We start from the raw sequence: 9,233 nt of genomic DNA, 5'->3' as shown, positions 1-9,233 counted from the left end.
ACATTGACGTTTTTTATTTGCTTGCATCAATAGACATGGATGTAGACACATTCTCCTGCATGTGGCTGCCAATTTTCCCAGCACCTTTTGTGGAAGATGCTGCCTTTGCCCCAGATTATGGTTTTTGCCTCTTTGTTGAACATCAGATGGCTGTATATTCAAGTGCCCTCTATTTTGTTCCATTGATCTACATGCTTGCTTTTGTGCCAGTACTTATTATAGCTCCATAATGTATCACGAAGTCTGGAATGACAGTCTCTCCAGCATTTCTCTGTTTTGCTCAGAACTGCTTTGCTATCTGGGGTCCTTTCAACTATTCTTGAAATGTCGCTGTGTTTCAGCGACATAGGGGAAAACAAAATCAAAGATGATGTAGTCTGGAGCTTCAGAGCTCTACATTTCCTTTTGAGAGTTTCCCACCATGGCTTCTTCACATTGGAGGAGCTTGGTTTGTCCCATAGGGGATGCCAGGGACCCTGTGCTCTGTAGAGGTGATGCTCCACTCATTCAAGTCATACGATTAAATGCTCACAAGGAAGTAAGGTATTATAAGCAGTTACACATCAGATTTGGAAATTTCTACTTTGCCTACTTCATTATGAAGCCATCAAGCCCTATCAGAAAGAAGGATGTAATTCAGAGACTCTATGGATTTGGTTGGGAACTCATTTTCAACTTTTCCTCAGACTCCAAGATACTCTTTGAGTCCACGTCTGGTGGAGCGATGGTCTGAGGTTTGCACATATGCTAATGGTTTCTTGCTTCTTTATGAATGTCTTAACTTTATCTTCTCATGGTTTGATTGCAAAATACAAATCTGCTGTAAAGAATGAGGTTAAATATTCCCAACCCTTCCTGATTAATTTTTAATTTTAATAGCAATGCTTAGTTCTGCTTGTCATGTAAAGGTGATAGAAATTAGAGTACAAGCAACATGTCCTGTAAAAACACATAGTTCTGTGATACTGACTCTAATTGTGATGTACCGACTCTCTTCATTAGAAATGCCCATTCCCGAAGACCTACTGAATTGCTTGCTCTTAGAGATGAATTATTTTAGATTTAAACAGTGATCTTCTTGAAACACAATACATTCAGGCACCTGAATGCAGCACTTAAGAAGAAAGCCACAGATGGGCCAAGGCTGAGCCAAGATCAGAGTTTTTGGATTTAAAAATAATATTTATTTTCTGTTTTACACTAGAACCAGTAAATATGAACTCAATGGAAAAATCCATGAGCCTATTTTTAGAAAGTCTCATATGTAGGGAATGTGATTGTGACCAATGGGGCAGGAGGGCCTTCAGCTTCCTGTGTGTCTGACTGCATCTTATGTATAACTATCAATGTAATACAATCAGACAGATAATTACATCTTTTAATGGCAAGTAAGTTGCCTCTATTTTGAGCTAGAACATTTTCCCCAGTGATTTGATCACTAACTCTATTGAATGATTGGAATCAGACAATTGATTACATAACAGACATAATCTAGATATTTCTATTGTATTGATTCTACTGGTATCTTCATGTACCAATTTTATTATGGTAAGGTAATATAAAAGTTTTCTCTTTTTTTATTTTGACAGTATGCTAAAATGTAAAACATAGGCTTCTAAGGTTCTTTGATGAGGATAAGATGGTTAATTTGCTAAGCAGCTGTTTACCACATAAAAAGATATTTTAAACTTTTCATACTAATCTTATTTTACAATATATATGCTTTGTGATCACAAGAATATGGAAGACAGGAAGAGGACGAGTTCAGAGAAGGGAGAAGCCAGTGAGAATTCTAAGCAGCGTCCCAGTGAGTGGATCTGACTCTGGCTTAGCACTCAGAATGTAGTCTGGAAGGTGATGGGGAGACAGTCATCAACTCAGTGTCACCAGCTCCAGTGAGACATCTGACCTTTGCATGTCTTTGTGAATGAACCAGCAGTAAAGGAGCAGCGGGGGAAAGCAGCACAATCAAACTGGCCATGCGGTCTCTTAGGTAAACACATGATGAAGTTGGCATTCAGTTTCTTATGACTTTCTGTGGCTTCTTCAGCCTGGGGAATTCTCCACATTGCAACAGACAGCCCTGTCATTTCATTCTGTGGTAATAAGGAAAAGGCCTCTGGTGTGAAACACTGGCTCACTGTGTGACTAAGGAAAGGGCAACTGTTCCATCCTTCCACATCAGCTAGCTCCAGGGCCACTCAGAACAAGGACACACAGGACCCAGTTAGTATGTTTTTAAAAATTACTTTATATTTTCCTTATTTTTTAAGAAGGTAATGTGCTAATATAATACTAAACCTGAAAGGTATGTAATTAGGTTAATTATGTGTTTATCATATAATATAGGATATGTGAATATTCCTTTTAAATTATATACATTTTGTGGATATATACAAATGAGTCCGGTACCATGGAGACAGAAGAAAGCATAAGATCTCCTAGAACAGAAGTTATAGACAGTGGTGAGCCATCTGCTATGGGTGCTGGGAGTCCAACTGGGGTCCATTGCAAGAGCAGTATGCAGTCTTACCTATGGAGTCATTTTTCTACCCCATTTTCTTTAAAAAATAAAAATAAAAATCTTATGTTTACACTGTATTTTCATAATATTATCCTCCTTTTTCTCCCCCAACCTCTCCCATGTCCCTACCATTCCCTAATTCATGGCCTTTAGTATATAAATATTTATTCATATATAAAATTATATATACTTATATATACATATATCCTATTGAGTCCTTTTAATGTTTCCAATATGTACATGGTTTAGGTTGATGATTCCATATTGAGTAACCACCTAGATGGGCTCATACCTGGGGAAGACTAATTACCTCTCTTACTAGTCATTAATTGCTGATGAGATTCTACTTTTCACGTATTTGGCTTGTAAAAACTTGTTGTCATCACTCAGGCCTTGTTTGCAACCACACTGTTAAGATTTTATGGGTTTGGCTTTCCTGTCATATCCAGATGATGCACTCTCACAGTAGACTTCTGAGTCTTTGTATGCACATGGTCTTTTTGCCTCCTCTTCCATGATATTTTCTGAGCCATAGGTATAGGGTTTGCATTATAGAAGTATTAATTGGGACAAGGCATTCTGCAGCCAGTTCTCTGAATTTTGCCCAATTGTGGATTTCTGTAATTGTCTCTGTCTGCTGCAAAAACACCTTCTTTGATGAGGGGTGAGAGCTACACTTATTTGAGTATTTGGGAAAGTCGCAGCAGTTGTAGGATGTATGCCCTCATTAGCCATTGTATACCATTCAGGCCTGAATTTTCTACTATTGATCAGGCCTTGCATCCAACTAGACAACCGTTGGCTAACACAAAGGCACTGTTATGGTGCCTTTAGGTGTACCATGCTTGCTGGTCATTGTTGTAAATCAAAGGCTTTACAGCTGGGCAGGGCTATTGATTATTTCCCTCTGCCTTGGCAGTTGGCATACCAACTACCAGTACTATGAAACAAGCCCTCAGAGGAGCTTGCAGATTAGATACTGATCAATCTCTTCAAGTCCTATGTCCACAGTAAATAGTATCTAAATTCTGGAAGGCAACCAAGGGTAACAGCAGTGGCATATATTGTTTTGGAGTTTCTTTTTTTCTTAATTTTAACTTTATTAATTTATTCAGATTACAATTAAATTTTTATCCCACACTTGTATCCTCCCATTCCTCCCTTCCTCCCGCTTTCATCCTATTCCCCTCCCCTAGGTCTATGACCGAGGGGGACCTCCTCCCCCACTATATGCTCATAGGCTATCAAGTCTCATCTTGGTAGCCTGCTTATTCTTTCTTTGAGTGCTATCAGGGCTCCCCACCAAGGGAGGTAGACAAATATGGAGCACCAGAGGATCGGGGCCCAGGGGGCTCTGCTCAAACTATTGCACTAACCAAGGACAATACAAGCAGTAAACATCAAACCCCTACTCTGATCTACTCAATGGACAGGACATTCTCCACAGTTATGTGGAGAGCGGGGACTGACTCTGACACGAGCTCTGGTGTTTTTGGAGTTTCTTGAACTCCCTTGACCAATATCTCCAAAGGAGGTTTTTCATGCCTGGTCCCTGCCCTTGGGTATTATCACACCAAATGGCATAACTTCATTTAAATACATTTTCACATGTTGTATATGGTTTTAGGTTAGTATTAAATAATAGATCCCCTATGGCTGTTCTGCTTCCCTCTCTCCATTTTTGATATCTCCCATTTTCTTTATTTCTCCCTAATATAACCTGTATCCTACTGTTAAGTCCTCTAGACGTTCTCCAACACAGACGTTCTTCCCTGGTTCTTGCTGTTGCTTCAGGTTATAGTCACATCTAAAGACTGAACTAGGAATCCCAAAGGAGAGAACATACGGTGCTCAGTTTTCTGGAACTGGGTTACCCCACACAGCATATTTTCTAGTTCTACCTATTTATCTGCAGAGTTCATGATCTTAAATTTCTTGTCACCAGAATAGGACACCTTTGTGTATATGTACAATGTTTTCATAAAAGTCCAACTTAATTGCACTCTTGAGTTTGAAGGATTTGCTATTCTCTCTTCTAGCATCTGCTGTTTGCTCGTAATTGTTAGCCGTCCTTGGCTTGTAGCCACATCACCGTAATCTTTGTCACTCTCTTTATTCTAGTGTCTGTTCTGTGTGTTTATGAAAGTTGTAATTGGATTTAGGGCCCATATGGCTATTTAGGATGATCTCATTTCATGACTTTAAACCTTACTATATCTGCAAGGTCATTTTCCAAAATAAAATCACGTCTATGAGTTCTGAGAAGACATATATATTTTTATGAGGTTATCATTCAGCCCACTACCCTGGAAAATAGTTATTGTAGTTGATGATAGGATCTTTGGGAGTATATATTAAAATGGGCTTTGAAATCCGAACCAACTCTACTAACTGAAAACAATAAACAAACCTTCACTAGGGATGGATGGAGCACAAGGATGCAGGAGAAGATGCTCAGAGGTTTGAGAAAAATAGGATCATGACTATGGATTTAGCTACTAATACTTTGGAGAAAGGCAAAAGCTGATGGTGACTAGTCACTGATTTGAAATGAAATGAGAAAATCAAAGGAACCTTTCTGACAGCCTATAAAAGGCTCTCAGCTTCTGCATCCAGAAGGCAAGAACGTTTAGGGCCAGCTCCAGCATTTGGTTAAAATCATAGTCAAGGTCCACAGAGGGCTGTCTATTAACCTGGGGTAGTATCTTACGTTTAGAAGTTCTGAGCTTCCTAATGTGTCAAGGTGTGTCAATGTTGTTGCACCATCACTTCTGGGTAATTTTCCTAGAGTCTCTCCTCACTGCAAAAATGACCACTTCTCTTTGCAAAGGCCTAGACCTTCTCTTAAAGGCAACATAACCTACTGGATTCCTCCTAAAATAGTATATTCTTTCATTACTATCTGCTCATCTCATGCCCTGGTTAGCTTGAACTGTAAACTTGACACCATTTGGAAGACTCTGGAAAGATAATATCAATGAGATAACTTTCAGGCATTTCTGTGGGGGGTTGTCTTGATTGTTCATTGAGGATGTTTTAGCATCAGTACCATTGCCTAGGCAGGTGGTCTTCAATGGCATAGAAAAGCTAGCTCAGCTTGATCCTGCCTGCCCACAGCCAGCAGCATCTTCGATGGTTCTTGCTGCATATCTTTGGCTTGAACTGAGTTCACCGGTGACAGGTAATGCTGTATGGGAGGTGTGAGGAGGCAGCAAGGGTGCATTCAGTCCTCTCTGCTCTTGACTGAATATGATGTGTCTAGCCACTTATATTCCTGCCTTGATTTACCCTCAGTGATGGCTGAAAGCTAGAATTGTAAACCAAATAAACCCTTTCTTCTTTTAAAGTGCTTTAAACCTTTTCTTCCTTTTGATCAGGATATTTTATCACAGTAGCAAACATGAAAACTAGAACACTTCCCTTCTTAGCTACCAAACCAATCTCTGATCTCCTATGAGAGTACATTCAGGATGGAAGGGATGGACCCTGCCACAAGATACAGATTTGGTCATGTATAGTGCCAGGAGGTGAGGGGTTGGTTTGGATGCTGAGGGTGCTGGCTCAAAGGGTGTGCAGCATAAATTCAGATAAGATGAGAATTTCTTAGTATTGAAACTCTCTATTGTGAAGGAGAGGGAGGACCCTGGTACGGACCCTGCGTGGTGTCTGTAATGTGTTGGCTCTTGACTTCTAGGGCTTCACTAAGTACCTCTTCCTAAGCATAACAAAATGCATGATGCTTCATTAATACCTCATAATCTTTAGCGTAGCTTTGGAAATCTAGCTTATTCTTGCTTTTCAAAGTCACACTATTCTGGCATCATAAAATAACCTATTGTTTTAATATTTTACACTTTATTATGGAGTGAAGTAATTATCGTGCTTATGGATAAAGTATAACATAAATGTGTGTGTGTGTGTGTGTGTGTGTGTGTGTGTGAAGCACCAATAAGGCAAGCAGTGATATTGGAGGAATGAGTGACTTGAACAGGGAGGCGCATGTGACAGGGTGGCAATCTAGAGAAAACTAGTGCATAGGAAAAGAAGCATCATAAAAAAGCCAAGGGGAGAATGCCATAGTTAGAGTGAACCATAGTGGGAAGGGTCTAAGGTGGTAAAAACCTGGAACAGCCTAGGATATATTGGAGGCACTGTGGCTGGGATGTAGTGGGAGGAGCTTGATAAAGAGGTGGGTTTTTGTTTGTTTGGTTATGTTTGTTCTTTTTTTGTTGTTTTTTAGGCACAGAGGTCAACAGCTTAATTAACAAAATGATGTAACATGATTGACAACAGCATCACAGCATTAAGCCTCATTTACTCTAAAATACCAATGCTATTGATCTTCTAGCAGCGCTCCCCATTTTTTTTGTAACAGAAACCTACAGATATCAATAGAATATCTATGCCTATGTAAAGTTTCTGTCTTACTCATGTTTTTGCTGTAAAGAGACATCGCAACCACAGCAACTCTTATAAAGAAAAGCGATTAACTAAGACTGGTTTATGGTTTCATTTTAGTTCATTATAGTCATGGTTGGAAGCATAGCGGAGCACTGGCAGCCATGGTGTCAGAGTGGTAGCCGAGAGTTCCACATCTGAATCTCCGGGCAACAGGAAGAACGAGAGCCACTGGGCCTGGCTTGAACTTCTGAAACCCCAAGGCCCACCCTCCAGTGACACATTTCCTCCAAGAAAGCCATACTTTCCAATAATGCAACTCCCTATAAGCCTACAGGGGCCATTTTTATTCAAACCACCATATACCACTCCCTGGCCCTCATGGTTTGATAACCATAACACAAAAAGCATTCAGTCCAACTTCTAAGGTCTTCATAGTCTATCACAGTCTCAATACTGTTTGAAATTCCGAAGTTCAAAATCTCTTCTGAGACTCAAGGCTAACACCCTGAAATCAAAATAAAAAAGGGGATCACATACTTCCAACACACAGTGGCCCAGCATTTACCATTCCAAAAGGGAGGGAAGAGAATATATTGAGGGAATATTGGATCAGTGCAAGACCTAAAATCAGCAGGACAAATTCCAAACTCTGCATTTCCATGTCTGATGTCAAAGATTCCTTCAGATGTCCGTCTCTTTTCAGCCTTGTTGACTGCAATATACTTCTTTTGCTTGGACTGGATACACACCCATTCTGCCCCTTTCCTTTACAGGTAATCCATGATTATGGCATCTCCAACAACTTTGCATTTCCAAGACAATCTGTCACTCTGAGTTCTGTGTCTAGGTCAAGGTGCTGCTCACTTCCAGACAGGAACAAATCAAAGGTCCCGTTTCACTATCAGGAGCAGCTTGAAGTGCTCACAGAGAGGCCTGTTTGCTATGCAAGGTTCCTGGTCTCACAAGAGGAAGTAGAAATAAATTTTCTACTGGGTATTAGAGTTAGCTCTTTTAAAATGAGATTGCTGGTATCAGAAGGCAGTGGAAACTCAGGAGTTCCAAAAGCCTATCATGATACCAAAAGTGCTACAGCCCTTTGTTACGCCGCCATGCTAAGCATGACAGAGGATGTGGGTAGATGCCTGGAACTGGCTAGAAGGCAAGTCTGGTAAGATGCAGACATGGTGGGTGCTTTGCAGAGAGTCAGCAATTATCTTGCAGCAATGCATGAACCACTAAGCTCCATTTAAAGTGTTCAACTGTTTTCCTAATCCAGAATCCCGAAGACCACATTCCACCAAGAAATATGGTCAGGCCAGCCTGTAATAGCAGTACCTCAGTCTCTGGCACCTTCTTCTGTCTGAGGATTTCTATTGCCATGAATAGACACCATGACCATAGCAACTTTTATAAAGGAGGACATTTATTTGGGACTGGCTTACTGTTTCAGAGGTTTATTCCATTGTCATCACAGCAGGAAGCAGGGCAGTATCCAGGCAGACATGGTGCAAGAATGGTAGCTGAGAGTTTTACAACTGGATTAGCAGGCAGCAGGGAGAAAGCCACTGGACCAGGTTTGGGCTTTTGAAATCCCAAATCCCACTCCTCGCTGGCACACTTCTTCCAACCAGGCCACACCTACTCCAGCAAGGCCACACCTCCCAATAGTGCCCAGCCTTATAACCCTTTACAGGCCATTTTTATTCAGACCACCACAGTTCCCTTATATATGGTCCTCAACTCTTAATTCCTGAGTCTATTCTCCTTAAGACTATTCTCAACCCTCACAGAAGCATCCTTTACTCTGTTTGACTTCATTACTTTTGCATGATTTTGATTTCGGATTGATAATATGATTCCTGGTCGTCCTGTCATTTTCCAGCATGGCCTCTATAATTGGTTTCAGAAGTATTTCATTGGTTTATGTAAGCATGAATGAAGAACAACACAGGCTCCTTCCTCTTGTATATAACAGACTGGTTGGCATAGACACCAGCCTTGTGTGGGAAAACATGCCTGAGCAGAAGCCATCAAAGATTGAAACAGCTTAGTAGCATTCACTGGATGAGCCTATTTCTACACTTGGTTAAAGTTATAATCCAAGAATGATCTTTGGAATTACTTAAATTCTAAGACTGCTGTTGAGGAGACATAATTTCTGAAATCATAAGCTATCTGAGAAATAGTTTGCTTGAGTATATATATGAGTATATATGGTGTGTGTGTGTGTGTGTGTGTGTATGTGTGTGTGTGTGTGTGTGTGTGTGTGTACCATTAGATATCCTCAGAATGGTCACATGGAATGAAG

The sequence above is a fragment of the Acomys minous genome (assembly GCF_964271855.1).
Source record: "Acomys minous genome assembly, chromosome: 9".
NCBI classification, from domain to species: Eukaryota; Metazoa; Chordata; class Mammalia; order Rodentia; family Muridae; genus Acomys; species Acomys minous.
Note: the sequence above shows the minus strand (reverse complement) of the source record.